This window comes from Vulpes lagopus, chromosome 6, assembly GCF_018345385.1.
Source record: "Vulpes lagopus strain Blue_001 chromosome 6, ASM1834538v1, whole genome shotgun sequence".
Lineage (NCBI taxonomy): Eukaryota > Metazoa > Chordata > Mammalia > Carnivora > Canidae > Vulpes > Vulpes lagopus.
Window position 1 is genome coordinate 4,152,904 of NC_054829.1, and position 27,583 is coordinate 4,180,486.

A 27,583-nucleotide genomic window follows, 5' to 3' on the forward strand; every position below is an offset into this window, starting at 1 on the left:
ATAGACTATATCTTTTTCATTAATAGACCTCAATCCTGCACATTATAAATTAATCAACATAATGTTTTATATCATATTTATCATTAGGTCATGGTAAACTTTTAAATTAATTTAATAATTTTTAATAATACCATAAATACTTTCAAACAAATGACCCAATCCAAGACAACAACTTTGACGATTACTCACTTTGGTCTCTCTCTACAGAGGCACCATGACAATTTTGATGAGACAAAAGCTAAAACTGGTTCCAGCATCTCTTCTAAAGAGTACTAAGCAGAAAAGGTGACTAAAATGTTGACACTTTCCACTGATTCATAGTTTTCATCATTCATTTGCATAATCACCTGGGCATTTATTAATTCATGGTAATATTTATTTTTCTCTTAATAAATCAAATGTCAAGGTTTTGACTGATTCAAACAATAAGTATTACTTATCACTGTCTATCATTCTCACTCAAAACATATACACTTGATCATTTTTTTCCATTCCAATTATATCATATTTACTTATTATATATTTTAACAATAAACAGTGTCTTATTCTTTTAAGATTTATCCATTTCATTTTATTTACCTTGCCATTGATTTTTTTTTTGAAGTACAGTTGACACACAATGTTACTTTAGATTCAGGTGTACAACAGAGTGACTTAACAACACTCTATACATTATGCTATGCTCACCACAAGTGTAGCTACCACCTGTCACCATACAATAACACAGGAAGCCTGTATCTGGAAACCTGTATCTCCCACTCCTCTTCCCCCATTTTGCCTATCCTCTCCTCCCCCTCCCCCTCTAGCAACCACCAGTTTGTTCTCTATATTTCTACCACTGATTTTACAATAATAATACTTTTAAACATTCATGTACACAAAGGCCAAGAACATGACCCTCACAAATGCCTGACATCCCTCTATAGGATCACTTCAAATGAGGATAAAGGACTAGATTTATTTTGTGTTGGACCCCAGAGTTCCAGATCTGTAGTGTTCATCATCCAAGACTCATATGCCACCACTTGTCATCATTTATCCAGGTATGTCCCTCATTATCTTCAATCGTGTCCACACATTTTTACTAATTCATCAATTCACTAATAATAATAAAATAAATACCTACAGTCACAAAAATTTGAAACAAGACCCCTGTATATCTCTGATATCTGCCTATGGAATTTCTTTTCACAGACAATATATATCTTTCATTAATGCCTTCAAAATTTCCTACAAAGATTAATTACAATAATGCTTCGTATTAACATCATCTTTCTTTTTAGCATGTTTGGCGATTACTGATCCTATTTCACACTTTTTAATAATGTGGTGAAAACCTTTTTGAAAAACCACAAAACCCAGAAAAGAATATTTACCATTATTCATGTTGGGCTCCATGCTCTTTACACATAGATGCAACCACTGATCCCAGGACATGGTAGACTGCTTAAATCAGCCAAGAATGACCATTCTAAGGAGTACAAGATAGAGCAAATATAAAGAAAATATGACCTTATGTTCATTCATCACTGTATTCCATCTTTCATTCAGTCACTTAGGTAGGTATAAACTTGGATAATGTTTATTTTATTTTTCTTAAGTGAATGAACAATATCTTGTCCTTGACAGAAAACATGAATATTAACTATTATTTAGAAATTATATCACTTTAGTCAAAGAATAGATGCATATATATCTTTCATAATAAGCATTTCTTTTTTATATACAGTAATAATATTTCTTGCCTAATTCCATATTTTAAGAATGGACAAAGTTTCACCACCTTCATCTTTCTCTGTATTTGTTTATTATTTCATTCAACTAATTATAATAATAATAGAAATGCATTAATGTAAAGGCCAAAAGAAGATCCTTGTATATATTCCTGACATGTGTCTAGAGGATCACTTGAAATGGGGGTGGTGGACAACAATCTATCCATGTTGGACTTCAGAGTTCCAGAGTTCCATATATTCATCATATACAACTCCTACGTCACTAGTGGCCATCACCAATCCATATTGTAACTGTTTTCTTCATTTCTAGAGTGCTATTGACTAATTTATTAATTCACTAATTATTTCAAAGCCCAATTATCAAAAAAAGCAGCCATGAAATCCCTATTCTGTTTATCGAATCATTTTCATATTAATATATCTCTTTCTTTAAATATCCTGTTTTTATGTTTCGTATCATTTCAATATTTGCCACTTGGCTACAGGTGACCAACTTTATTAAATATGCCACTTTTAAAAACTACACTGAATATCCTGAAAAAAAAATCACTGAAACCCATACAAGAACTTTGACTCTTATGCTGATTTCTATGCCACCAGGTCATATGGCTTGAAGTAGCTCAAGTGTGTCCATTCTGAGAGGGATAGCTGATGATTAAAAAAAATAGTTAAATTCCTATTCCCATTGATCCTTGATTTCCACATTTTTTACCCATTCATTTAGTAATTTATAAATCATATATACTTTTTATCTTAATAAAATGAAGAGCAGAAAACTTGAAACAGACCCACAACAACAACAAAAAAAATGGACTCTTAATTATCTGTGTTAATAGGATTCTTAGTCAAACAAATGACACTCCATTCTTTATCTTTTTTTCTTTTTTTTTTAGATGATATTCTTGATCCCTTTATTCCTTAATGAGTTTCAGTGTTTTCAAATCTCATACCTGATCACAAATGTTCAGAGTTAAAAAGCACTTTGTCCTTTCCTTCTTTATTTATTATTTGTATTTCTTTAATTGCCCTACAATTAGTCTATTAACAATAATAAATTGTAATCTATAAACCCAATACTGACATGGGGTATATTTCTAACACCTGTCTATAGGATTAAATAAACAGAATATACTAGATATTATGTTGGACCTTGGTATCCAGACACATGGTATTCATTGTCCATGACTCACCCACCATCATCCATCACCACTGACTCATGATTAGACTTCTTTCTTTTCATTCTCATTAACATTTGCTTATGGTTTAACAAAATTAATTCCACGAAATTAAAAATAAACAAATGTAAGATCCCTTAATATCCCTAATATCTCTCTCTACAATCTTTTCCAGAGACTAACTCTGTTTCAAAATCTGACTTCAAGGTTTGCATTTATGGATATAAATCATCAAATTAATGTTTCATATCAATCTGATATTTAATACTGGCATATTTTGCCTTCTTTTATTGTATTTAATATTTGAAATAATCTAATGAATGCCCTTAAACAAACCACCTAAGCTCAAATACTGACACTCACACTGGTCTCTTTAGCATTCCTAATAACATAGACGCAACTGGAGAGCACATCATCTTGAAAGATGCTTATATCAGCCCAAATGGGTCCATTCTGAGGAGTACAGATCAGAGCAGATGATAATAAAAAAAACCTCAAGAACTCAAGTCTCTTTTGTGTTGGACCTCAGAGGTCCAGACATATATCATTCATCATACGTGAATCCTATGCCTAGAGTTATCATTGATCCAAAGAAGACCACTCTCTCTTCATTCTTCTCTATATTGTTTATTGATTAATTTATTAATTTATTAATTATAATTCTGAAACTGTATTATAAAAAATAAAACAAGTCCTTGAGCTCCCTAGTATGTGACTAGAATGATTCTCAGAATATCTATGTCACTAACTATCCTCAGTTTCTCATTTATTAATGAAAACAATACCTCATATTAAGCCTGTAATTGTTACTAGGATAGAGTTCACATTCTTTGATTATATTTCACACTTTATACAAGTACAGTGAATATCCTTAAGCAAAATACCAGAACAAAGATAAGAACACCAATTATTACTCACATTGGTCTCCAGACTCCTCCAACAGAACTATAGCCCTGGAGCTCATGAGCAGGGAAGAATCAAAGCAAGTCCAGTGTGTCTGTTCTGAGGAATGCAGGGCAGAGCAGATGATAAAAAAGTGAGACATCTCTCCAATAATTGTTGCTTTTCACTTTTCATTTAGTTAAGCACTTAGGTAATCACTAATTTGGTATAAATATTGTTTTTCTCTTAAGGAAAAACAACTTTGATTTTATCACTGACCCAGAATCTAAACATTGTTTATGCCTTACACCATCAATAGCCTCCTTAGCCATCCAGGCAACAGTCCTGTACCATCTTCTTCAAATGGAAACCCAGGGTCTTCACAGGATGTTAACAGTATTTCTTACATAATCATATATTTTTATAATTGAACAATGCTTTACTCATTCATATAAATTTATATATTTATTTATAGATTCTCCTATTTATCCAATTATACTAATAGCATGAAAACACGTGAACTTTAACACCAAAGATAGTATCATTTTATATTCCTGACATGTGTCTAGAGAACCCCTTCAAACAATGGGAATGGACTAGATTTCTTCCATTGGACCTCAGAGTTCCAGACACGTATTCATCATATACGACTCATACGCCACCAGTGGTCATCATCGATCCAGCATTCTCCCTCTTTTCCTGCATTCATTTCTTTGTTTAATGATTAAATTATTAATTCACTACTAATAATTTCTAAACACTATGATTCAGCAAAACCCAAGAAGAGTTATTGCATTCCTAATCTGTACATAGATTATACCCACATCAATGTGTCTCTTTCATTAATTATCCTGTTTTCCACACTTGAATTAATTAATATAATTTTCATATATCCCAGATTTATCACTGAGATACATTGTCTTCTTCAAGTACATTTTGAACTTTAAAAAAAATACTTAACCTAGGAAAGAATTTAACTGTTACTCACACTAATCTGCATCCTCCAATTACATAGAGGGAACCACAGAGCTCATGCCCATGAGGGTATGAAGTATGTCTATTCTAAGGAGGTCAGAGCAGAGCAAGTGATAAAAATAACTAAGATCTAATTGACATTGATCTTTGCTTTTTATTTCATAGGCCCAGGACTTAGATATTTATTTTTCATCTTTATATATATAATATATATTTTATATATAAATAAAAATTTTATATATGATACACAAATATATAATAAAATGTATATAAGTAAATAATAAAATATATAACTTATAAATACATAAAATACATAAATAAAATGTTAAATATTTTAAAATATAGTTAAAATATAATACAAAATACATAAGATATAATATAGATGTGATCTATAAAATATGTAAATGAATAAAATGCAATATGTAAATATATAAATACATAAAATATAATATGAATATGTAAGATATGTAACTAAAATGAAATATATAAAATATAAAATAATATATAAATACATATTTTATTATATATTTATCCAAACAAAATGTAAAACTCAACCTTGAGACTAACCCAGAACAACACAACTGATTCTTACAAATCAATGCCTATCTGATTTTTAGCCAAAGAGGTGATACATCTTGATCTGTTATTTCAAATAAGCACCAGTATTCTCAGTTTTATTAATATCTTTTATCTTACCACATATGTTCAGTTAGGCAATGAATGTTTCATCCTATTCTTCTTTAATTTTTATTTATATTTGTTCAATACTTCTATCATTATTCCATTAATAACAACTACATCTATGAAATCAATACAAAAATATGACCTTTGTATTGATTTGTATTGACACTGACATCTTTCTGTGGAAAAAAAATTTGTCTATAAAATCAATAGCATTTCTTGCCTAACCCAGTAATCTTTTATCTGGACAATATTTCATTCTTCTTATATTTATTCATTTTTATATTTACTATCTCATTGATCCAATTATAAAAATAGAAACAAAAATACATTAACATAAAAGACAAAACTAAGATCTTTCTGTATTCCTGACACCTGACCATTGAATCATTTCCAACAGGGGTAATTAAGCAGGAAACTTTCTGCTGGGCCTCAGAGTTTCAGACATGTTTACTATATACAACCCATACACCACCAGTGGTGGTCATTGATCCAATTATTGTACCTTTTCTTCATTTATTTCCACATTGTTTGTTGACTAATTCATTTATTCACTAACTATAATTTTACAACTATGATTCACAAAACCCAAGAAGCCACTGATATCCTTATATGTATCTAGAGTCATTTTCACATCAGTATATCTGATTCATTAATCATCTTAAATTTCATTTATGCCTTAATAAATAAAATTATATGTTTTCAGCCAATTCAATATGTATCAATGGGTTACAGTTGCCTTCTTCAATTCTATATGGTACTTTTTTTCTTTCTTTAAGTTTTTATTTAAATTCCAGTTAGTCAACATGCAGTGTAATATTAGTTTCAGGTGTATCATATAGTGATTCATCAATTCCATACATGACCCGGTGCTCATCACAACAAGTGCCCTCCTTCATCCCCATCACCTGTTTCCCACATCCCACCCCCTCCTACTCCCCACCGATGACCATCAGTGTGTTCTCTACAGTTAAGAGTCTGTTTCTTGGTTTGCGTCCCTCGTTGTCCCTTTTTCCCTTTGCTTGTTTGTTTTGTTTCTTAAATTCCACATATGAATGAAATAATATGGTATTTATCTTTCTCTGCCTGACTTATTTCACTTAGCATAATGCACTCTAGCTCCATCCATGTTGTCGAAAATGGCAAGATTTCATTTGTTTTTATGGCCAAGTAATATTCCATTGCAAACATATACCACTTCTTTTTCTTCTCAGATCTAGGGTTAGAGTTACGGTTAGGGGCTCATGACCTGAGGTCAAGAGGGATGTTCTACTGACTGGGGCAGCCATGCATTCCCTTGAGTCTTTATACATGTCTTCTTTATCCCACCATTGACACCTTACAAGTATCATTAAAATTTGTGAACACAAAGACCAAGAAAAAAAATCGTGTATATTCTTGACACCTGTCTACAAGATCCCTTGACACATGGGGAATGTACTAGATAACACCGTGTTGGACCCTAGAATTCCAGACATGTAGTATTCATTGTATATGCTTAATTTACCACTAGTCATCTTCACTGATCTGTGACTGGCCCTCTTTCTTTTCATTCTCATAAACATTTGTTTACTGATTAATTCATTCATAAAGAAATCTTTAAAAAATTAGAATAAGATCCATCAACATCTCTACCATCCATTCGTAGAATCATTTCCACAGAGACTAATCTGTTTCAATAGCTGACCTCAATATTATACTTTGGCCAACAAAATGCTTCATCTCAACCTAATAAATAACATTGGCATATTTTATCTTCTTTAATAATACTTTTGAATAGTACAAGTAAATAGCCCTAAACAAATGACTCAGGCCGAGACAAGAACTTTAACTATTACTCACATGGTCTCCATGCTCCTCAAACATAGATGCAACCAGAGGGCTCATGACATTGGAATGTTACAATCAGCTGGCGTGCATCCATTCTGAGGAGTACAGAGCAGAGCAGATGATAAAAAATTAGACATTCTTCCATTTACCCTTGATTTACATCTTGTATTTAGTTGGGCATTTAGACAATCATTATTTGAAGTCTATTTCATTTTTCTCTTAAGAAAAAGAACCAAAAAAAAGAAAGAAAGAAAGAAAAAGAACCTACTTTGAACTTTGCACTGACCCAGAACATAAACATTGTCTATAATTGGTCCTCCATAAAGGTTACATTCGGGTACCATTTATTTCTCTTTGGACCACTCAGTGTTTTCAAAATATATTAATAGTATTTCTTGCCTCATTTTTTTACATCAGCTTTTTGAATCACGTATTTCCACAGTGATATTTCAACGATCCAATTTTAACAAAGAATATAAATGTATGAAAAGAAAGACCACATCTGTTTTGTGTTGGACCTCAGAGTTCCAGACATGTATTCATCGCATAGGACTCATACGCCACCAGTGGTCATCATCGATCCAATATTGTCCTTCTTTTTCTTCATTCATTTCTGTTTATTGGTTGATTAAAATATTAATTCATTAATAATAATTTCTAAACGCTATGATAAACAAAACCCTAGAAGAGCCTTTCTATCCCTAATCTGTACATAGATTATTCCCATATCAATGTATCTTTTTTATTAATTATCCTTAGTTGTCTACACATCAACTAATCAATGTTTCATATATTCCATATTTATCACTGAGATACAGTTGCCTTTTTAAAAATTATATTTCAACATGAAAGACTCCTAACTCTGGGAAACAAACTAGGGGTGATGGAAGGGGAGGTGGGTGGGGGGGTGGGGGTGACTGGGTGGCGGGCACTGAGGTGGGCACTTGACGGGATGAGCACTAGGTGTTATTCTGTATGTTGATAAATTGAACACCAATAAAAAATAAATTTATTAAAAATAAAATAAAAATTATATTTCACACTTTTTAATAATACAGTGAATTGCCTTTTAAAAACCACCTGGAGGAGTACCTGAGCAGCTCAATCAGTTAAACCTCTGACTCTTGATCTCAGCTCAGGTCTTGATCTCAGGGTTGTGAGTTCAAGTCCCATGTTGGGATTCACACTGAGTGGAATAAAAAAACAAACACATGGAAACCAAGAAAAGAACTATTACTCACATTAACCTCTGTCTTCTTCTTATACGGAGGTAACAAGGACCTCAAGACCATGGAAAATGCTTTCATCAGCTTGAGTGCATCCATTCTGAGGATGACAGAGCAGAGCAAGTAATAGAAAAAATTGAGACCTAACTGCAATTGATCTTTGCTCCTCACAATTCATACAGTCAATATTTAGTTATTTTTTCAGTATGTATATATTTTTATCTTACAAAAGGAAAAATTCAATTTCACTACCAAAAAGAATAACATTCACTCTTTTTTTATCAGAGTATATGTGACCTCAAAGAGGTGAGAACTTTGTCCATTTATCTCTTAATGGGTATTACTGTTTTCAATGGTTATTACTAATATCTCTTGCCTCATCACAAAACTTAATAACTAGACAATGTCCTGCTTTCTTGTTTTTTTACAAATTTGTATTTTTTAATAGTTCCATCATTATTCCATTAATAACAACCAATCTATGTCCATAAAATCACTATGAGAATATGTTCTTTGTACATTCCAGACATTTCTTCACTGAAACAATTCCAAAAGAGGTAACAGATTAATTAATTTCCATGATTGCCTCAGAGTTCCAGATTCATACATGAGCAGTCACATTTGGGCCTCATTATAGTCATTAATGTCTACATGCTTTTATTGAATAATTCATCAATTAATAACGATAAAATAAATGCTTGGGGAGCACAGAAACTTGAAGCAAGATCCTTAAATATCTCCAACATTTGTCTTTACAATTACTTCCTGCTGACAATAACTTTTATTAATTAACCAAAATGTTTCCTATATAGATTAATTAATATAATGCTTCATATTAGCCTCAAATTTACTCTCTGGCTATGGTTGTGACCATTAACTTTATACCACATTATTAATCATGCAGCCAAAATCTCTCTTAAAAGACCTCAAAACCGGGGCACCTGGGTGGCTCAGTTGGTTGGGAGTCTGCCTTCAGTTCAGGTCATGATCCCAAGGTCCTGGAAACAAGCCCTGCATCAGGCTCCCTGCTCGGTGGGGAGCCTGCTTCTCCCTCTCCCTCTGCCTGCCTCTCTCTCTGCTTGTGCTTTCTCTTTCTTTGTCAGATAAATAAATAAAATCTTTTTTAAAAAACCCACAAAATCAATTTGGACTCTAAAAAATTTTAACCCACATTGAGCTCCATGCTCTTCATACATAGATGCAACCACAGAGCTCATAACTGGCGGAATGTCTAAATCAGCCAAGGGCGACCATTCTAAGGAGTACAAGACAGAGCAGATGATAAAAAAATAAGACCTTATAATCATTGGTCCCTGCATTCCACCTTTCATTCAGTCAATCATTAATAAGCAATGAACTGGGATAACCTATATTTTATTTTTCTTAAGAAAATAAACAGTATCAATCTTGTAGCCGACAGACAGCATGAACACTGACCATTATTCAAAGAATAATACCATTATACCACATATTTCCTAATAGATATTTGTTTTCAAAATGTATTGACAGTATTTCTTGTTTAACCACAGATTTTTGTAACTAGACAATATTTAACCCACTTCTTATATATTTATTTATTATTTCATTGACCTAATTTAAAAATAGAATGTATCAACATTAAAGACCAAACACAAGATTATAGATTTATTTATAAATCATTTATCCAAATATAATAATAAAAGCGTATGAAGACAGCTAAAAACAAGATTCTCATATATTCCTGATATCTCTGTATAAGATCCCATCAAACAATAGGAATAGACATTTTATTGTGTGTTGGACCTCAGAGTTCCAGACACATACTCATCATATACGACTCATACACCACCAGTGGTCATCATCAATCCAGTATTATCCCTCTTTTCCTTCATTCAATTCTACACTGTTTATTGACTTATTAATTCATTAACAATAATTTAAAATCCTATTATTCAGAATAACGCAAGAGTCATGATAATCCTAGTCTGTATATAGAATAATTCTCACAACATAGCTCATTCATTAAGTATCTTAAATTTCATCTGTGATATAATAATAATAATAAAAGAAAATGTGGAAAAACTATCTTAAATTTCATGCATATAATAATATAATGCTTCACAGGAATTCAGTAGTTGTCACTAGGCTACACTTGGCTACCTTTGACCTTATGGTACTTTTAAAAATACATTGAATATACTTAAAAAAAACAACACAGCAGAAACCAAGAACTTGACTATTACTCACATTGGTCTCTGTGCTTCTAATGTACAGATGCGATCATAGAGCTCACCACCATAAAACAATCCTTAGCTTGAGTATGTCAGTTCTGAAATACACAGCACAGTAAATGATAAAAAGAAAAAGAAAGTTAAGACTTTATCTCCACTGATCCTTGCTTTTCACATTTCATTTACTCACTTATTTCATGACATGAATATATTTTTCTCTTAATAAAAGGAGCTACCTCAAACTTGACACTGACTCAGAAAGACTACACTCTTACTTATCTGTATAACTCTTAGCTAAGAAGGTAACACCCTTTTTCCACTTCTTAACATAAATATTTTCAATTTTATTATTTCTTGCCTCACCATATAATGATACTTCATAGTTAGATAATCCTTCTCCCTCTGTTCTTTACCTATTATGTATATTTCTTTAATATACATAATATTATTGATCCACTAATCGTTGATCTACTTATAATAACAAACCCAAACTTACAAACTCAAAATAAGAATATGATCTTTGTATATTCTAAATATCCATGTACAGAGTCAAAGAGAATAGCAGGAGTGGACTATTATGTTGGACCTTGTATATCCAGACACAAATTGCTCATCACCCATGATTCATCAATCACTTGTCATCACTGTTCCACTAGAGGCCCACCTTTTCTTCATTCCTTCCTACATTTGTATTGATTAAATCATTAATTCATTGAAAATATTAAAATGAGTATAATTCACAAAAACTGAAGCATCTTATTGTTGTTCGAATGCCCTCAACTTCTAATATAGAATCACGCCAACAGAGGCTCTATTCTTTCATTAATCAATCTCAATGCTATGTAATAGATTAATGAACACAATGTTTTATATCATATCTATTTGTTAAGCATAGTGAACCTTTTTATTATATTTATTACTTTTTAGTAATACCATGAACACAAACAAATGACCAAATCAAAACACTACTATTACTCTCCTTATTCCGTTTCCTAACACAAAGGAGAATCACCTGACAATCCTGATCACAGCAGAAGATGAAATCAGCTCAAGCATCTGTTCTGAAGAATATGAAACAGAGAAGGGAATGCAAAGATTGAGACCTCCTCTCCACCGACCCATGTATCCCACCATTCATTTATATAATCATTTAAGCATTTATTGGCTAAATGGAAATATTAATTTTATCTTAAAAATAAACTTCAAACTTGGAACTGAGTCAGACAATAACTGACTATAGCATTTCACTGTGTTTTTTTTTCCAGTCCCACCCATTTCACTGTTTATATCAACCTTAGTCGAAGATGTAATATACTTGGTCCTTTTTTTTTTTTTTTTTTTTTTTTTTTATTTTTTTTTTTTTTTTTATTTATGATAGTCACAGAGAGAGAGAGAGAGAGAGAGGCAGAGACACAGGCAGAGGGAGAAGCAGGCTCCATGCACCGGGAGCCCGATGTGGGATTCGATCCTGGGTCTCCAGGATCGCGCCCTGGGCCAAAGACAGGCGCCAAACCGCTGCGCCACCCAGGGATCCCCAACTTGGTCCTTTTATATACATCCTAATGTATATTAATATTCTTTTACCTTGCTACATATTTACCAAAAAACAATATTTCAACTTCCTCACCTTTATTCATTCATATATTTATTTATCCTACTATTAATAGTTTTATAAATTTTATTTTAATTAATTTTATAAATTATTAAAATTCATGAACACAAAGACCAACAAAATTCTTATATATTCCTAACATCTGTATATAGGATCCCTAGACACAAGAGAAAAAGAGTAGATTACTTCTGTATCAGACCTGAGTTCCAGACGCATAGCATTCATCATATATGAACTCATACACCACCAGCTTTCATCACTGGTCCAAGACTGACCCTCTTTCTCTCCATTCTCAAGAAAATTTATTTATTAATTCATTAATCAAAAACTATACATAAATTAAAAATATAAGAATATAGTCCTTCAACATTTCTAACGTGCCTATATAATATTACAGAGACTAAATCTCTTTCATTAACTACCCCAGGATTACATTTATGGATTAGTAAACATATTGCTTCATATCAGTCTAGTATTAAACATTGCTATATTTTGCCTTCTTTGATTATATTTAATACTTTTGTATAACACACTGAATAGCCCTAAACCAAGACAAGAGCTTTGAGTCTTACGTGGTCTCGATGCTCCTCCAACACAGATGCAACCAGAGGGCTCACGACCTTGGAAGAATGTTACAATCAGCTGGAGCGCATCATTTCTGAGGAGTACAGAGCAGAGCAGGTGATTAAAAAAATGAGATATTTTCCCACTGATCCTTGCTTTATATCTTTCATTAAGTCAGGCATTTAGGAAACCATTACTGGAGAATATTTATTTCATTGTCTTTTACAAAAAATGAACTGCTTTGAACTTCCCAGTCATCCAGAATATAAAAACTGTCTAAAATGTGTCCTGTCCATACTATCCTAGCCAAAGAGGGGACAGTCACGTACCATTCATTTCTCTTTGGACTTCAGTGTTTTCAAATTATATGAATTGTACTTCTTGCCTCTTCACATATTTTTTAAATTGGACAATGTTTCTACAATTCACTTTTTAAAAATATATTTCCTTATTGATATTTCAGTGATCTAATTATAATCAAGAATGGAAACACATGAAGAGAAAGACCACATCTCTTTTGTGTTGGACCTCAGAGTTCCAGACACGTATCATTCATCATCCGTGACTCATACGCTGGCAGTTATCATCATTGATCCAAAAAGACCGCCTTCTCTTCATTCATTTCTACATTCTTTATTAATTCATTAATACCCTAATTATAATTTTAACACTGTATGATTCACAAAAACTCAAAAGGGCCTTGATTGCCTTAATATATATCTGAACAAATCCCACATTATTATATATCTGTCATATTTACTATCATTTTTTCATAAATGCTTTCATCATTGTAATATTTCATTTTAACCCCATATTTGTCACTAGGACTCAGTTGAACATCTGAGTATATTTCATCTTTTTTAGTACTACAATGACTACTCTTAGACACACCACCCAAACCAAAACAAGAATATTGGTTATTACTCACATTGGTCTTCCAACTCCTAAAACAGAGATGGAACTGGAGCTCCATAATCAGGGAAGGTGTGGTATGTCTGTTCTGAGGAGTATAAGGCAGAGCAAATGATAAGAAAGGTTGAGACATTCTTTCCATCGGTCTTCACTTTCCCCCGCCCATGTAGTCAGTCATTTGGGCAATCATTAATTTGGTGTACATATTTTTCCCCTTAAGAAAACAAACTTCAAATTTATCACTGACTCAGATGTTGAGCATTGTCTATAACTTATCCTGTTAATACCATCATCCTTAGCTGCTATACCACTTGCATCTAAGTGAACTGCAGAGTTTTCATGATATATTAATAGTATTTCTTGCATAATTGCATATTTTTATAATTAGGCAATGCTTCACTTCTTTCATCATTTTTATTTATATATTTATTTATAGAATCTCTTATTCGTCTAATTGCAATGATACATATAAATGCATGAACTTTAAAATCAAAAACAAGATCTTAGTGTATTCCTGACATATATCTTTTGGATACCTTCAAATAATGAGAATGTACTAGATTAATTTTTCATTGGACCTCAGAGTTCCACGTATTCATCGTATATGACTCATACGCCACCAGTGGTCATCATCGATCCAATATTGTCCCTCTTTGTTATATTCTCTCTGTATGTTGATTAAATCATTGGTTCACTAATAATTTAAAACCCTACTATTCAGAAAAATTGAAATGAGTCTTTATGTCCTTAAACTGAATATAGACTTGTTCTCACATTATTATCCTTCATTAATTATCTTCAGTTTTCCATATATGCATTAATCAATATAATATTTTCTAAAACTCAATATTTATCACAGAGCTACAGTTAGCCTCCTATGATTCTACATGGAATTTTCAAATAATACACCAAATGTGTCAAGAAAAAAAAAATCAACGAATCAAAGACAAGAAATTTGATTATTACTCACATTGGTTTCTGTGTGTTTCTGTCACACAGATGGCATCATAGAGCTCACTGCCATGGAATAATGCTTGGTTAGCTCAAATGTGTCCATTCTGAGAAGTACAAACCATAGTCGATAACAGGAAAAAATTATAAAAGTTTTATCCTCATTGATTCTTGCCTTCCACATTGAATTTACTGAGTCATTTAGGAATTCATAAATTTTTTGTAATATAGATCTTTGTCTCTTAACAAAAAGGAAAATTTCAAACTTGACACTTACCAGGAATAATGAAACTGACTCTTAATTATTCATGTCTATATAATCTTTGGCCAAAGAAGGGGCATCCTTGAAAAATCTATTTCATGGAGGGCATCAATATTTGCAAATTTTATCAGTATTTCTTGCCTCAACATATTATGTTCATAGTTAGATAATAACTCACTTTTTCTTCTTAATCTATTATTTATATTTCCTTTAATGGTTCTATCATTGGTCCACTAATAATAACAAATATAAATATATTCATCCAAGGGACACCTGGGTGGCTCAGTTGGTTAAGTGTCCAACTCTTGATTTCAGCTCAGGTCATGATCTCAGAGTCATGGGGTCAAGCTCCAAGTTAGGCACCACATCCAGTGTGGAGCCTGCTTAGGATTCTCTATCCCTCTCCCTCTGCCCTTGTCCTCAATCAATCAATCAATCAATACCTCTAAAATAAGAACATGATCTTTATTCATTCCTAACATCTGTCCATAGTATCAAATAAACAGAGAAAACAGAATACTTATTGTATTGCACCTCAAGGTTCCAAACTGTCCACTGTCCAGGATTCATCCCCCACCTGTCATCCTCACTGGTTCCATTAGAGGTTAGTTTATACACTCATAGAGTTCTATCAGTTAAATCATATCTTCATTGGTAATAATGAAATCAATACACGATTAACAAAAACTGAAGAACATGATACTTGAATATCCCTAACCTCTTCCTATAGAAGCATTGCCAAAATCAATCTCTTTCATTAATAAATATCAATATTACATATTATCAGTTAATCAGCATATTTCATATAATAGCATTGAGCCATAGTTAATTTTTCATTATATTTATTACATTTTAATAATATCATGAAAGCCCTGGAACAAATGACCCAAACCAAGAAAAGAACTTAGAGCATTACTCACATGGTCTCTTTCCTATAAAAGGGAAACATGGTGACCTTGATCACAATAAAGGTAGAAATCACCTTGAGCTTCTATTCTGAAAAGTACCAAACACAAAAAGTGATAAAAAGATTGAGACTTTCTCTCAACTGATCCATGTATTTGTCTATTGATTATTTCATGGTTCAATTATAGTAAGAAATGGAAATGCATGAGGAGAAAGAACACATCACTTTTGTGTTGGACCTCAGAGTTTCAGACACATATTACTCATCATTCATGACTCATACGCCGGCAGTTATCATCACTGATCCAGAAAAGACGGCTTTCTCTTCATTCATTTCACTATTGTTTATTGATTAATGTATTAATTCATTAATACTTAAACTCTATTATTTATAAAACCCCAAAAAAGCCTTGATAATCCCTAATATGCTTCTAGATCCATTTTCACATCATTATAGCTCTATCATTTATTAGCTTTTCATACATGCATTAATCAATATCACACTTCCTACAAACCTATTATTTATCAATAGGATGAAGATAACCCTCTTTGTTTATATTTCAAATATTTTATTGCTATAGTAAATACCCTTAGACAAACAATCCAAACCAAGACAAGAAATGTGATTATGCTTACACTGGTCTCCAGTCTCCTAAAATAGATGTAACCTTAGAGGTCGGGATCAAGGAAGAATCTTTAAATCAGGTCCAGTTCTCTTCTAAGGAGTACAAAACAAAGTAGGTGATTAAAACATTTGAGACATTCTCTCCATTGATCCCAGCTTCAACATCCACATAGCTCTCTAGACAATCATTAATTTGGTATATATATTTAGTCTGTTAAGAAAACAAACAACTTTGATCTTGCCACTGAGCCAGAATAGAAACACTGTCTATAACTTATACTGTCTACATCATTCTTACCCTAAGAGGTAATGGTCAAATACCACTCATTTCTTTTTTTTTTTTTTTTAATTAACTTTTATTGGTGTTTAATTTACCAACATACAGAAAAACACCCAGTGCTCATCCCGTCAAGTGTCCACCTCAGTGCCCGTCACCCATTCCCCTCCAACACCCGCCCTCCTCCCCTTCCACCACCCCTAGTTCGTTTCCCCGAGTTAGGAGTCTTTATGTTCTGTCTCCCTTCCTGATATTTCCCAACATTTCTTTTCCCTTCCTTTATATTCCCTTTCACTATTATTCATATTCCCCAAATGAATGAGAACATACACTGTTTGTCCTTCTCCGATTGACTTATTTCACTCAGCATAATACCCTCCAGTTCCATCCACGTTGAAGCAAATGGTGGGTATTTGTCGTTTCTAATTGCTGAGTAATATTCCATTGTATACATAAACCACATCTTCTTTATCCATTCATCTTTCGATGGACACCGAGGCTCCTTCCACAGTTTGGCTATTGTGGCCATTGCTGATAGAAACATCGGGGTGCAGGTGTCCCGACGTTTCATTGCATCTGAATCTTTGGGGTAAATCCCCAACAGTGCAATTGCTGGGTCGTAGGGCAGGTCTATTTTTAACTCTTTGAGGAACCTCCACACAGTTTTCCAGAGTGGCTGCACCAGTTCACATTCCCACCAACAGTGTAAGAGGGTTCCCTTTTCTCCGCATCCTCTCCAACATTTGTTGTTTCCTGCCTTGTTAATTTTCCCCATTCTCACTGGTGTGAGGTGGTATCTCATTGTGGTTTTGATTTGTATTTCCCTGATGGCAAGTGATGCAGAGCATTTTCTCATGTGCATGTTGGCCATGTCCATGTCTTCCTCTGAAATACCACTCATTTCTAACTGAACTTCAGGATTTCCTTCACAGGTTAATAGTATTTCTTGCCTCACCTCATATTTTTATAATTGGACAATGCTTTACTGTAGTCATCTTTAATTATTTCTATATTTATTTGTAGATTCTCACATTTATCCAATTATAATAATTTTAAAATGCATGAATACCAAGATCAACAACAAACCCATCATTTATTCCTGACTATAGGATGTCTATTGGATGCTTTCAAACAATGGGAATGGACTAGACCAATTTTATGTTAGCCCTCAGAGTTCCAGACAGGTATTCATCATATACAAATCATATGCCACCAGTGGTCATCATCGATCCAATATTGTCCCTCTTCGACATGTTTCTATTTGTTCATTTATCAAATCATTAATTCACAAATAACTTTTGAGCACTAAAACTCAAAAAAAGAGGCTGTAAGCCTCAAATCTATATACAGAATTAAAATCACATCAAATATAACTCCCGTTAATATCCTCAGCTTTTCACACATGCATTAATCAATGTGTTTCATATATCCCATATTTAACACTAAGATCCAGCTGCCTTCTTTAATTATATTCTACACATTTTAATAACACAGTGAATAACCTTTAAAAAATCCACTTAAATTGAGAAAAGAACTTCAACTGTTACTCACATTAATCTCCATCCTCCTATTATATAGAGGCAACCACAGAATTCATGCCCACGGAAGACACTGAATCATCTCTTGTGAGTTCATTCTGAGGAGTACAGAACAGAGCAGATAATTAAAAAAAATTGAAACCTAATCCACATTGATCCTTGCCTTCTGGTTTCATTTACTCAGTATTTAGGTATTTATTATTGTTTCTTTATATATATTGTCACGTTATAAAAATTCAATCTTTAGGCTGAGGAAGAACAATTAAAGTGACTCATACCTCGTACCCAGACTTGCCCATATACCCATGGTCAAAGAGATGACCTTTTGATCCACTTACTTCTTAATGGACATCATTCAATGTTTGCAATTTTTAGTAATAATATAGCCTGCCTTGCTACATGGGCTTGTATTTCGACAATTCCTCACCCTATTCTTCCTTATATGTTTATTTATATTTACTTGATGGTTCTATCATTAAGCCATTAATAATAACAAGTCTGTATCTATGAAACAATACAAGAATATGATCTTATTCCCTATAGCTTTCTGTAAAATCAATTTCAACAGAAGGACAGAACATCATGTTCTGTGTTGGACCTCAGAGTTTCAGACACATAGTTTCATCGTCCATGACTCCTATGCCACTGGTCATCATCACGGGTCCAGGACTGAGTCTCTTCTTAGTTCATTTCTACTTTTGTATGAATTAAAGTATCAATTCATAGATAATTATAAAAATAATACATGGTTCACAGGAACCCAAAAATAAGATCCTTTAGTATCACTAACATCAATTTACAGAATCATTATCCAAATGGACTGCATGACCTCTATCCTATATGTTACTGATTAATCAACATAATGTTTCTTATCACATTTATCTTGAGGCCACAGTTAATTTTTTATTAATTTAATACTTTTTAGTTATACCATGATTATCCCTAAACAAATATCCCATTCTAAGACAACCACTTTGACCACTGTTCACCTTCGTCTTTTTCCATACTCAAAGGGAACACTATGATCTTCATTACGGCAGGAGCTGAAATCAGCTCAAGCATCTGTTCTGAAGAGGAACAAGCAGATAATATGATAAAAATATTGAGATATTCTCTCCATTGATTCTATTAACTTGTAGTAATTTAGGCATTTATTTAATTATTATAATTTTCCCCTTAATAAATTCAAATGTCAAAGTTGTAACTGACTTAGTAACTACTACTTAGTCTCCATATCACTCTTACTCAGACTTGTGCACATGAATCTTTTATTTCCCATTCTGATTTATATTAAGATCATTTTACTTATTACATATTATAGCAATGAACAATGCTTCACTCTCTTCATAGTCATTTACTATATATTTATGCTACTATTCATTTTTATAACAATACTTTTAAATATTCATGTACACAAAGCCCAAGAACATAATCCTCACATATGCCTGACATCTCTCTGTAGGGTCCCTTCAAATGGGAAAAGGACTAGGTTTCTTTTCTGTTGGACCCCAGAGTTCCAGGCCTGTAGTGGTCATCATCCAAGACTTGCATGCCACCACTTGTCATCATTTATCCAGTTATGTCCCTCATTATCTTCAATCATGTCCACATATTTTTATTAATTCATCAATTCACTAATAATAATAAAATAATATGTAGGGGTCCCAAAAAGTTAAAACAAGTCTCTTGAATATCTCTAACATTTATCTACAGAATTAACTCCCACTGATAATATATAATATTCAATAACTGACCTCAATGTTTCCCACATAGATTAACTAACATAATGCTTCATATTAACCTGTTTCTAATTATTTGGTCATAGCTGGCAATCAAAAATTATACTTCACAATTTTTTAATAATGCAGTGAAAACCTTTTTGAAAAACGAAGAAAAGAATTTTGACCATTACTCACATTGGTCTCCATGCTCGTCACACATAGATGCAACCACAGAGCTTGAGACAATGGTGAACTGCTTAAATCACCAAAGATGACCATTCTAAGGAGTATAAGAAGATCAGGGGATAAAAGATTGAGACCTTATGTTCATTCTTCCCTATATTCCACCTTTCATTCAGTCAGTCATTTAGATAGGCAGTGACTTGGGATTACATATATTTTATTTTCTATTAAGTACACAAACAATAACAATCTCCACCCCGCCATCAAAGAATATTAACACTATCACTTAACACAGTCTATACCAACAACTTTAGCCAAAAAAAAACAATACCCTTATACCATCTCTTTCTTAATGGATATGTCTTTTCAATATAATTAATGTGTTACTATATTAATTTTTGCCTAACCAAATTGGCAAGGCTTGGTTAATTGGACAAGGCTTCACCTTCTTCATTTAAATTTGTCTACACATTTGTGTATTAATAATTTCATTGATCCAATTATAAAAATAGGAAGAAAATTCATGAACATAATGACCAAAATCACAATCTTTATATATTCCTCTAGATCACATCAAACAGGGACAATGGAGTAGATTCCATCTGTGTTGGACCTCAGAGTTCCAGACACGTATTCATCGTGCACAACTCATACGCCACCAGTGGTCATCATCGATCCAATACCGTCCCTCTTTTTCATCTTTTGTCTCTATGTTATTTATTGATCAACTCATAATTTAGTAATTATACTTTTAAAAAGATTGTTCACAGAACCCACAAAGTGCCTAGAAATCCCAAATATCTATTTAGAATCATTCTCATGTCAATATCATTTTCATTAATTATTCTCAATTTGTATTACATGCATTAATCAAGATGATGCTTCATATTAATCCCATATTTCTCAGTGGGATATTCAGACTCCACTGATTATATTCCATGATTTTCAATAGTGCACTGAATACCCTTAAATAAAGTATGAAACTAAGACCATAAGCTCGACTATTACTCACATGGTCTCCATGCTCCTAATACATGAATGCAACCCGAGAACTTGGGACCATGGAAAAATCCCTATTATCTGCTTGACAGGTCCATTCTAAGGAGTACAGAGTAGAGCAGACAATAGAAAATTTTAGATCCTATTTCCATTGATCCTTTTTTACTGCATTTCATTTATTCATTTAGGCATGCAGTATTTTTTCTTTTATCTAAAGGAAAGCTTAAACTTGAGACAGATCAAAAACAATAATGACTTTTAATTATCAGTGCCTATATAATTCTTAAGCAAAAGGGCAAAAATGTATTCTATTTATTGCTTCATGACCATTTTTTCTCATTCTTATGTCACCACATATATTCCTATCTGGACAATGTTTCACCTTATTTATCTGTGTTTTACATTCTTAATGTTTTAATCACTGATCCATTCATAAAAATATCTAAAAATATCAAATCAAAATAAAAATATGAGTTTTGATATTTCTACATTGACCCATGGGATCATTTACAACAGAAAATAGGCTAGATTTTGTTTTGTGTTGACTCAGAGCTCCAGACATGTAGCAACCAAACAGGAAGAACTCCTATGCCAACAGTTTTTATCACTGGTCTATGTTTGAGCCTCCTTCTCTTCATTTGTTTCCACATTTGTAATAACTACATTGTTAATTCATTGGTAATAAAAATCAATACATGATTCACAAAATTAAAAAAAGACCCTTGAATAAACCAAATTTCTATCTTTAGAATCATGTTACACAAAGATCACATCTTCCATTAGTTGACCTCAATGTTGCACATTATCAATGAATCAACAATATTTCATATCCTATTTCTCATCAGGCCATAGTTAACTTTTTGATTTCACTTACTACTTTAAATAATACCATGAACTCTCTTAAACAAATAACCCAGACCAAAGTAAGGCCTTTGACAGTTATTCACCTTGGTTTCTTTTCTAACACAAAGGTCACATAACAACCTAAATCACCATGGATGCTAAAATCAGCTCTGTGCATTCACTCTGAAGACTTGATTAAATATATGATATAAGCAGACAATATGATAAAAGATTTAGTTATTATCTCTATATTTTCCACCACTTATAATATATAGGCATTTAGGCATTTATTAATTTTTGGTAATATTTATTTTTCCTTTAATAAAATAAACTTCAAATTAATATTGACTGAGAGCAATAACTGACTATTCCCTATCATTATCTAAATCATCCTTAGCCAAATACATGACATACTTGGTCTTTTTTTTAAGCCATTCCTTTACACTAATATGCATTTCTTTAGTATATGTTTTATTTTATAAACAAAGCTTCATTCTCTCCATATTTAGCCATTTATACATGTTTATTTATTCTTGCATTAATACTTTTATAATAATATTTTAAAGCTTCATGAACTCAAAGACCAAGAATAAAATCCTTATATATTCCTGACACCCATCCATACATTCCCTTCATAAAGGAAAGTAGACCAGATTCCATTTGTGTTGGAACCTCAGAGCTCCAGAAAATGTCTCCATCATATATGATTCATATACCATCCATCATCACTGGTGGTCCAGGACTAGCTTCCTTTCTCCACAACCACCTACATTTGTTCACCATGTAATTCATTAATAAAGAAATATACATAAATCACATGAAAAAAACAAGAATAAGATCCTTTAATATTTCTAACATCCATATACACAATCATTTCCACTGAGACCAAATTTCTTTCATTAACTTAGCTTGGTGTTTTATACATGCATTAATCAACACAGTGCTTCGTATTAATCTGATATTTAACATTAGCCTATCTCACCTTCTTTGATTATATTTAATATTTTTAAGCCTTTATTTCAATTCCAGTTAGTTAACATACAGTGTTATGTTAATTTCAGGTGTACAATTTAGCGATTTAACACTTGCATACAATACCCTGTGCTCATCACAAGTGTTCTCCTTCATCCCCATCACCTCTTTAGCCATCCCCTCCTCCCTCCAGCTCTGCTCTGATAACCATCGGTTTGTTCTCTGGAGTTAAGAGTCTATTTCTTAACAGAAAAAAGAAAGAGTCTATTTCTTGGTTTGCACCCCTCTCTTTTTTCCCCTTTGTTTATTTTGTTTCTTAAATTCCACATTTGAGTGAAATCATATGGGTATTTGTCTTTCTCTGACTGAGTTATTTCACTTAGCATAACACTTTCTAGCTTCATCCATGTCACTCCAAATGGTAAAATTCCATTTTAATATGATTATATAACATGAATTTTAATAATACAATGAAAACGTTTTTTTAAACAATAGTCTAGCCAAGAAGAACACTGAATATTACTCACACTGCTCACCATGATTCTAAAACTATAAAGCTCCTGACCATGGAAGATCTTAAATTAACTGGAATACATCCATTCTGTGGGGCACAAAAGGGCAGAGCAATAACAACAAAAAGATTGAGACATTCTCTCCATTGGCCCTTAATTCTACTGTTAATTATTCAGTCATGTAGGCAATTAGTAAATTGTGATCATGTCTATTTTATTTTTTCTTAAGTAACAATGACATCAATATTGCCACTGACAAAGAATATGAACATTGACTGCTACTCATTACTGCCTATGTCATACACAGCAGAAGGGGCCACATGCTTATATCATTTATTTTCATTCATTTGCCAGTGTTTGCAATATGTACTAACAGTACTTCGTACCTCACCAAATATTTTTATAATTGGACAAGCTTTACTCCTATTATCTTTATTTATTTGTAATATGTTTATTGCTATTTTCACTGACCCAATTATTTTTGTAGAATGAAAATGAATAAAACCCAAGACTAAAATCAAGAGCCTTGTATATCCTGACATCTGTATAGGACCATTTCAACAACATGAAATGGATTTGTTTTGTGCTGGACCTCAGAGTTCCAGACACAGAGTATGCATCACACAAGACTCTTAGGCCAACAGTTACCATCATTGCTCCAGGACTAGCTCTTTTTTCTACTGTCATCTGCATCTGTTCATTGATTAACTGCCTAATATAGACATAAACATGTCATCAAAAAAATCACAAATAAAATCTTTGAGTATCCCTAACATCTATCCATACAATCATTTGACTGAAGACAAACTCTTTCATTAACTGAACTCGGTGTTTCACATGTGGATTAACATCATATTGGTTCACATCGATGATATTTGATATTGGTATGTTTGGACTTTTTGATTATATTAAACACTTTTTAATAATAGAGTAATTCAAAAAAATATTCCATCCAAGATAAAGACATTATTACTCACATTGTTCTCCATGCTCCTAAGATACAGACGCAACCACAGCGCTCCTACATATGAAGATGCTTTAATAAGCTTGTGTGTGTCATTCTGAGGAGTAGAAAGCAGAGAGGATGATAACAAATTGCAAACTAATCTTCATTGATCCTTGTTTTTGTATTTCGTTTTTCAGTTAGACAATCATTAATTAGAAGCATACTATATTTATTTCATTTTCTCTTAAGAAAATGAACAACTTAGGCCTGTCCTCAACCCAGAAAATGAGCATCAACTATTATTTATCTATATCATCTTCAGCCAGAGATTTTACAGTCATGTAACCATTTATTTGTCTTTTAGACTTCACAGTGTTTTCAAATTTATTAATACTATTTCTTGCCTTATTACATATTTTTATAATTAGAGCATGCTTTCCCATATTCCTCTTTATTTATTTATATTTATATATATTTGTTTAGTGACTATTTCAATGCTCCAATTATAATTGTGGAATGAAAATGCATTAACAAACACAGAGACCCAAAACAAGATCTCCATATACTCTTGACTTCTGCCTATAGCATCCTTTCAAACAAAGAGAATGGACAGTAGTGTGTCGTTGGACCTCAGAGTTTCAGACACATGTTATTCATCATCATCATCCATGACTCATACGCCACCAGTCATCATCATTGGTCCAGGATTGGCTTCTTTCTCTTTGTTTACTTCTAAGTTGTTTATTAATTTACACTAATGATGCAGGGAATATTCTTAACAAACCACCCAACCCAACACAAGAACTTTGACTTTACTCACGTTGGTCTATACGTTCCTAATGCATAAGTGCAGACATGGAGCTCATGACCATGGAAGATGCTTACATCAGCCTCAGTGCGGCCATTCTGAGGAGTACAGAGCAAAGCAGTGATAAAGAAAATTAAGCCCTTATCTACATTTACCCTTCCTTTCCACATGTCATTTACTAATGTTTTATATGCGTGTTAATTTTTCACTCTGTTTTTCCTATTAACAAAGGGAAAAACCTTGAACTTGGAACCAATTCAGAATTGAAAAATTGATTTTTAACTACCTGTGTCTACATAATCCTTAGCCAAAGAAGTAATACTCTTGATCCTTTTATTTCTTACTAGGCATCCGTGTTTTTGTCATTAATAATACATCCTGCCATAAAAGGTATTCAAATTGGCAAAGAAGAAGTCAAACTCTCCCTCTTCGCTGATGACATGATACTCTACATAGAAAACCCAAAAGACTCCACCCCAAGATTGCTAGAACTCATACAGCAATTTGGCAGTGTGGCAGGATACAAAATCAATACCCAGAAGTCAGTGGCATTTCTATACACTAACAATGAGACTGAAGAAAGAGAAATACGTCCTGCCTCACAACATATGTTCATAATTGGAGAGTGCTTCATTTTCTCTTTATTTATTTATATTTCTTAAATGGTTCTAACACTGATCCATTGATGATAATAAATTTAAACTATAAATCCAAGTGAGAATATGACCTTTATAGATTTCTGATATTTGTCCATAAGATCATGTACAAAAAAGGGAATGGACTAATTATGTTTTTTTTTTATTTTTTTTTGACTAATTATGTATTATGTTGGATCTCAGAGTTTTAGATATTTATTTCCCATCGTCCATGCCTCATATACCATCTCTTGTAAGTATAGAGAACAAACTGAGGATCACTGGAGGGGAGGTGGGTGAGGGGATGGGAAATTGGGTGATAGGCATTAAGGACATTTTGATGTAATGAGCAGTGGGTGTTATATGCAACTGATGAATCACTAAATTCTCCCCTGAAATTAATAATACATTATATGTTAACTAATCTGAATTTACATAAAACAAAAAAAAGCAATCACACATACTATTCCATATCACCATCTGTATCATCCTTATGCCAAAATGTAATCCCCTGACCCATTTATTAATGAATTCCATTTGTTCCAAGTTATATGAATAGTAATTCTTGCCTCATCCCATATATTCATAGTTGGCTATGCCTCACCCTTTTCATCTTTATGCACTGACATATTTGTTTCTCTCATTTATTCATTATGAGAACAAAAACAAAATCCATGAAGCACCAAAGGCTAAGAACATGATCCTTGAATATTACTGAAACCTATAGGCTCAGTCTCACAGATATAAACACTTAAATCCCTTCTTGTAATGGACCTTAGTAGGTCATAGATGTTTTAATCATAAAATATAGTTCAGAATGTATTCCATTCACATCACTGGTCCATGGCTTGCCCTTTTTCATATAATTTGCATATCCTTTTTATATATAGTCACCACTTGCACCAGAACTAAAACACTGACTACCTCTTACATCTCCTGTGTGCTTCTACCTCATAATAGAAGTGGTTAAGATCTTTATCAGTTAAAGAATGTTTAGTAAAAACCTGAAACAGAAATTAAAAGAACTATAAAAATGAGTAACATGGACTTGGTCTATTTTTTTATTTTTATTATTTTTTATATGTATATTTTTTGGAGTTCGATTTGCCAACCTATAGTATAACACCCAATGCTCATCCTGTCAAGGTGCCCCCCTCAGTTCCCGTCACCCAGACACCCCATTCCCCCCCACCTCCCCTTCCACTACCCCTTGTTTTTTTCCCAGAGTTTGGAGTCTCTCATGTTTTGTCACCCCCTCTGATTGTTCCCACTCATTTTTTTTCCTTTCCCCTATAATCCCTTTCACTATTTTTCATATTCCCCATATGAGTGAAACCATATAATGATTGTCCTTCTCCGATTGACTTACTTCACTCAGCATAATACCCTCCAGTTCCATCCACATTGAAGGAAATGTTGGATATTCATCATTTCTAATGGCTCAGTAATATTCCATTGTATATAGACACCACATCTTCTTTATCCATTCATCTTTCAATGGACACCGAGGCTTGGTCTATTTTTAAAATCATCCTGAGTAGGGGAGGTGGATTGGGGGAGAAGATGGCTAAAGAGGTGATGTTGATGAAAGAGTGCACTTGT

At 32.8% G+C, this 27,583-nt stretch overlaps 1 long non-coding RNA gene, 19 other non-coding genes and 3 pseudogenes across 20 annotated transcripts; all 23 read right to left on the minus strand.

Annotated features, from left to right (window-relative positions):
• Positions 1–967: 967 nt before the first annotated feature.
• Positions 968–1,042, minus strand: LOC121494056. Its single transcript, XR_005988696.1, has one exon. It is a non-coding gene; the product is annotated as a small nucleolar RNA SNORD113/SNORD114 family (small nucleolar RNA).
• Positions 1,043–1,943: 901 nt separating this feature from the next.
• Positions 1,944–2,019, minus strand: LOC121494063. The gene has a single exon (XR_005988703.1). It is a non-coding gene; the product is annotated as a small nucleolar RNA SNORD113/SNORD114 family (small nucleolar RNA).
• Positions 2,020–2,879: 860 nt separating this feature from the next.
• On the minus strand, positions 2,880–2,953 carry LOC121494092. The gene has a single exon (XR_005988729.1). It is a non-coding gene; the product is annotated as a small nucleolar RNA SNORD113/SNORD114 family (small nucleolar RNA).
• Positions 2,954–3,429: 476 nt separating this feature from the next.
• LOC121494070 lies at positions 3,430–3,501 on the minus strand. Its single transcript, XR_005988710.1, has one exon. It is a non-coding gene; the product is annotated as a small nucleolar RNA SNORD113/SNORD114 family (small nucleolar RNA).
• Positions 3,502–4,403: 902 nt separating this feature from the next.
• Positions 4,404–4,475, minus strand: LOC121494036. The gene has a single exon (XR_005988678.1). It is a non-coding gene; the product is annotated as a small nucleolar RNA SNORD113/SNORD114 family (small nucleolar RNA).
• A 1,399-nt stretch (positions 4,476–5,874) lies between these two features.
• Positions 5,875–5,944, minus strand: LOC121494081 (annotated as a pseudogene).
• Positions 5,945–6,904: 960 nt separating this feature from the next.
• On the minus strand, positions 6,905–6,979 carry LOC121494082. The gene has a single exon (XR_005988720.1). It is a non-coding gene; the product is annotated as a small nucleolar RNA SNORD113/SNORD114 family (small nucleolar RNA).
• Positions 6,980–7,791: 812 nt separating this feature from the next.
• Positions 7,792–7,863, minus strand: LOC121494049. Its single transcript, XR_005988691.1, has one exon. It is a non-coding gene; the product is annotated as a small nucleolar RNA SNORD113/SNORD114 family (small nucleolar RNA).
• A 2,418-nt stretch (positions 7,864–10,281) lies between these two features.
• LOC121494051 lies at positions 10,282–10,353 on the minus strand. The gene has a single exon (XR_005988693.1). It is a non-coding gene; the product is annotated as a small nucleolar RNA SNORD113/SNORD114 family (small nucleolar RNA).
• A 942-nt stretch (positions 10,354–11,295) lies between these two features.
• Positions 11,296–11,367, minus strand: LOC121494087. Its single transcript, XR_005988724.1, has one exon. It is a non-coding gene; the product is annotated as a small nucleolar RNA SNORD113/SNORD114 family (small nucleolar RNA).
• A 1,153-nt stretch (positions 11,368–12,520) lies between these two features.
• LOC121494069 lies at positions 12,521–12,594 on the minus strand. Its single transcript, XR_005988709.1, has one exon. It is a non-coding gene; the product is annotated as a small nucleolar RNA SNORD113/SNORD114 family (small nucleolar RNA).
• Positions 12,595–13,413: 819 nt separating this feature from the next.
• LOC121494054 lies at positions 13,414–13,488 on the minus strand. Its single transcript, XR_005988695.1, has one exon. It is a non-coding gene; the product is annotated as a small nucleolar RNA SNORD113/SNORD114 family (small nucleolar RNA).
• An 887-nt stretch (positions 13,489–14,375) lies between these two features.
• On the minus strand, positions 14,376–14,443 carry LOC121494055 (annotated as a pseudogene).
• A 1,500-nt stretch (positions 14,444–15,943) lies between these two features.
• On the minus strand, positions 15,944–20,315 carry LOC121492824. The gene is made up of 4 exons (XR_005988307.1): positions 20,279–20,315; positions 18,376–18,460; positions 16,559–16,640; positions 15,944–16,012 (listed from the first exon to the last, which is right to left on the minus strand). It is a non-coding gene; the product is annotated as an uncharacterized LOC121492824 (long non-coding RNA).
• LOC121494052 lies at positions 16,156–16,230 on the minus strand. The gene has a single exon (XR_005988694.1). It is a non-coding gene; the product is annotated as a small nucleolar RNA SNORD113/SNORD114 family (small nucleolar RNA).
• LOC121494058 lies at positions 17,986–18,057 on the minus strand. The gene has a single exon (XR_005988698.1). It is a non-coding gene; the product is annotated as a small nucleolar RNA SNORD113/SNORD114 family (small nucleolar RNA).
• LOC121494060 lies at positions 18,955–19,028 on the minus strand. Its single transcript, XR_005988700.1, has one exon. It is a non-coding gene; the product is annotated as a small nucleolar RNA SNORD113/SNORD114 family (small nucleolar RNA).
• LOC121494064 lies at positions 19,864–19,938 on the minus strand. The gene has a single exon (XR_005988704.1). It is a non-coding gene; the product is annotated as a small nucleolar RNA SNORD113/SNORD114 family (small nucleolar RNA).
• A 558-nt stretch (positions 20,316–20,873) lies between the features above and the next one.
• On the minus strand, positions 20,874–20,945 carry LOC121494042. Its single transcript, XR_005988684.1, has one exon. It is a non-coding gene; the product is annotated as a small nucleolar RNA SNORD113/SNORD114 family (small nucleolar RNA).
• An 860-nt stretch (positions 20,946–21,805) lies between these two features.
• Positions 21,806–21,880, minus strand: LOC121494089. Its single transcript, XR_005988726.1, has one exon. It is a non-coding gene; the product is annotated as a small nucleolar RNA SNORD113/SNORD114 family (small nucleolar RNA).
• Positions 21,881–22,774: 894 nt separating this feature from the next.
• Positions 22,775–22,847, minus strand: LOC121494085. The gene has a single exon (XR_005988722.1). It is a non-coding gene; the product is annotated as a small nucleolar RNA SNORD113/SNORD114 family (small nucleolar RNA).
• A 1,331-nt stretch (positions 22,848–24,178) lies between these two features.
• LOC121494062 lies at positions 24,179–24,253 on the minus strand. The gene has a single exon (XR_005988702.1). It is a non-coding gene; the product is annotated as a small nucleolar RNA SNORD113/SNORD114 family (small nucleolar RNA).
• A 908-nt stretch (positions 24,254–25,161) lies between these two features.
• On the minus strand, positions 25,162–25,242 carry LOC121494053 (annotated as a pseudogene).
• Between the last annotated feature and the right edge of the window lie 2,341 nt (positions 25,243–27,583).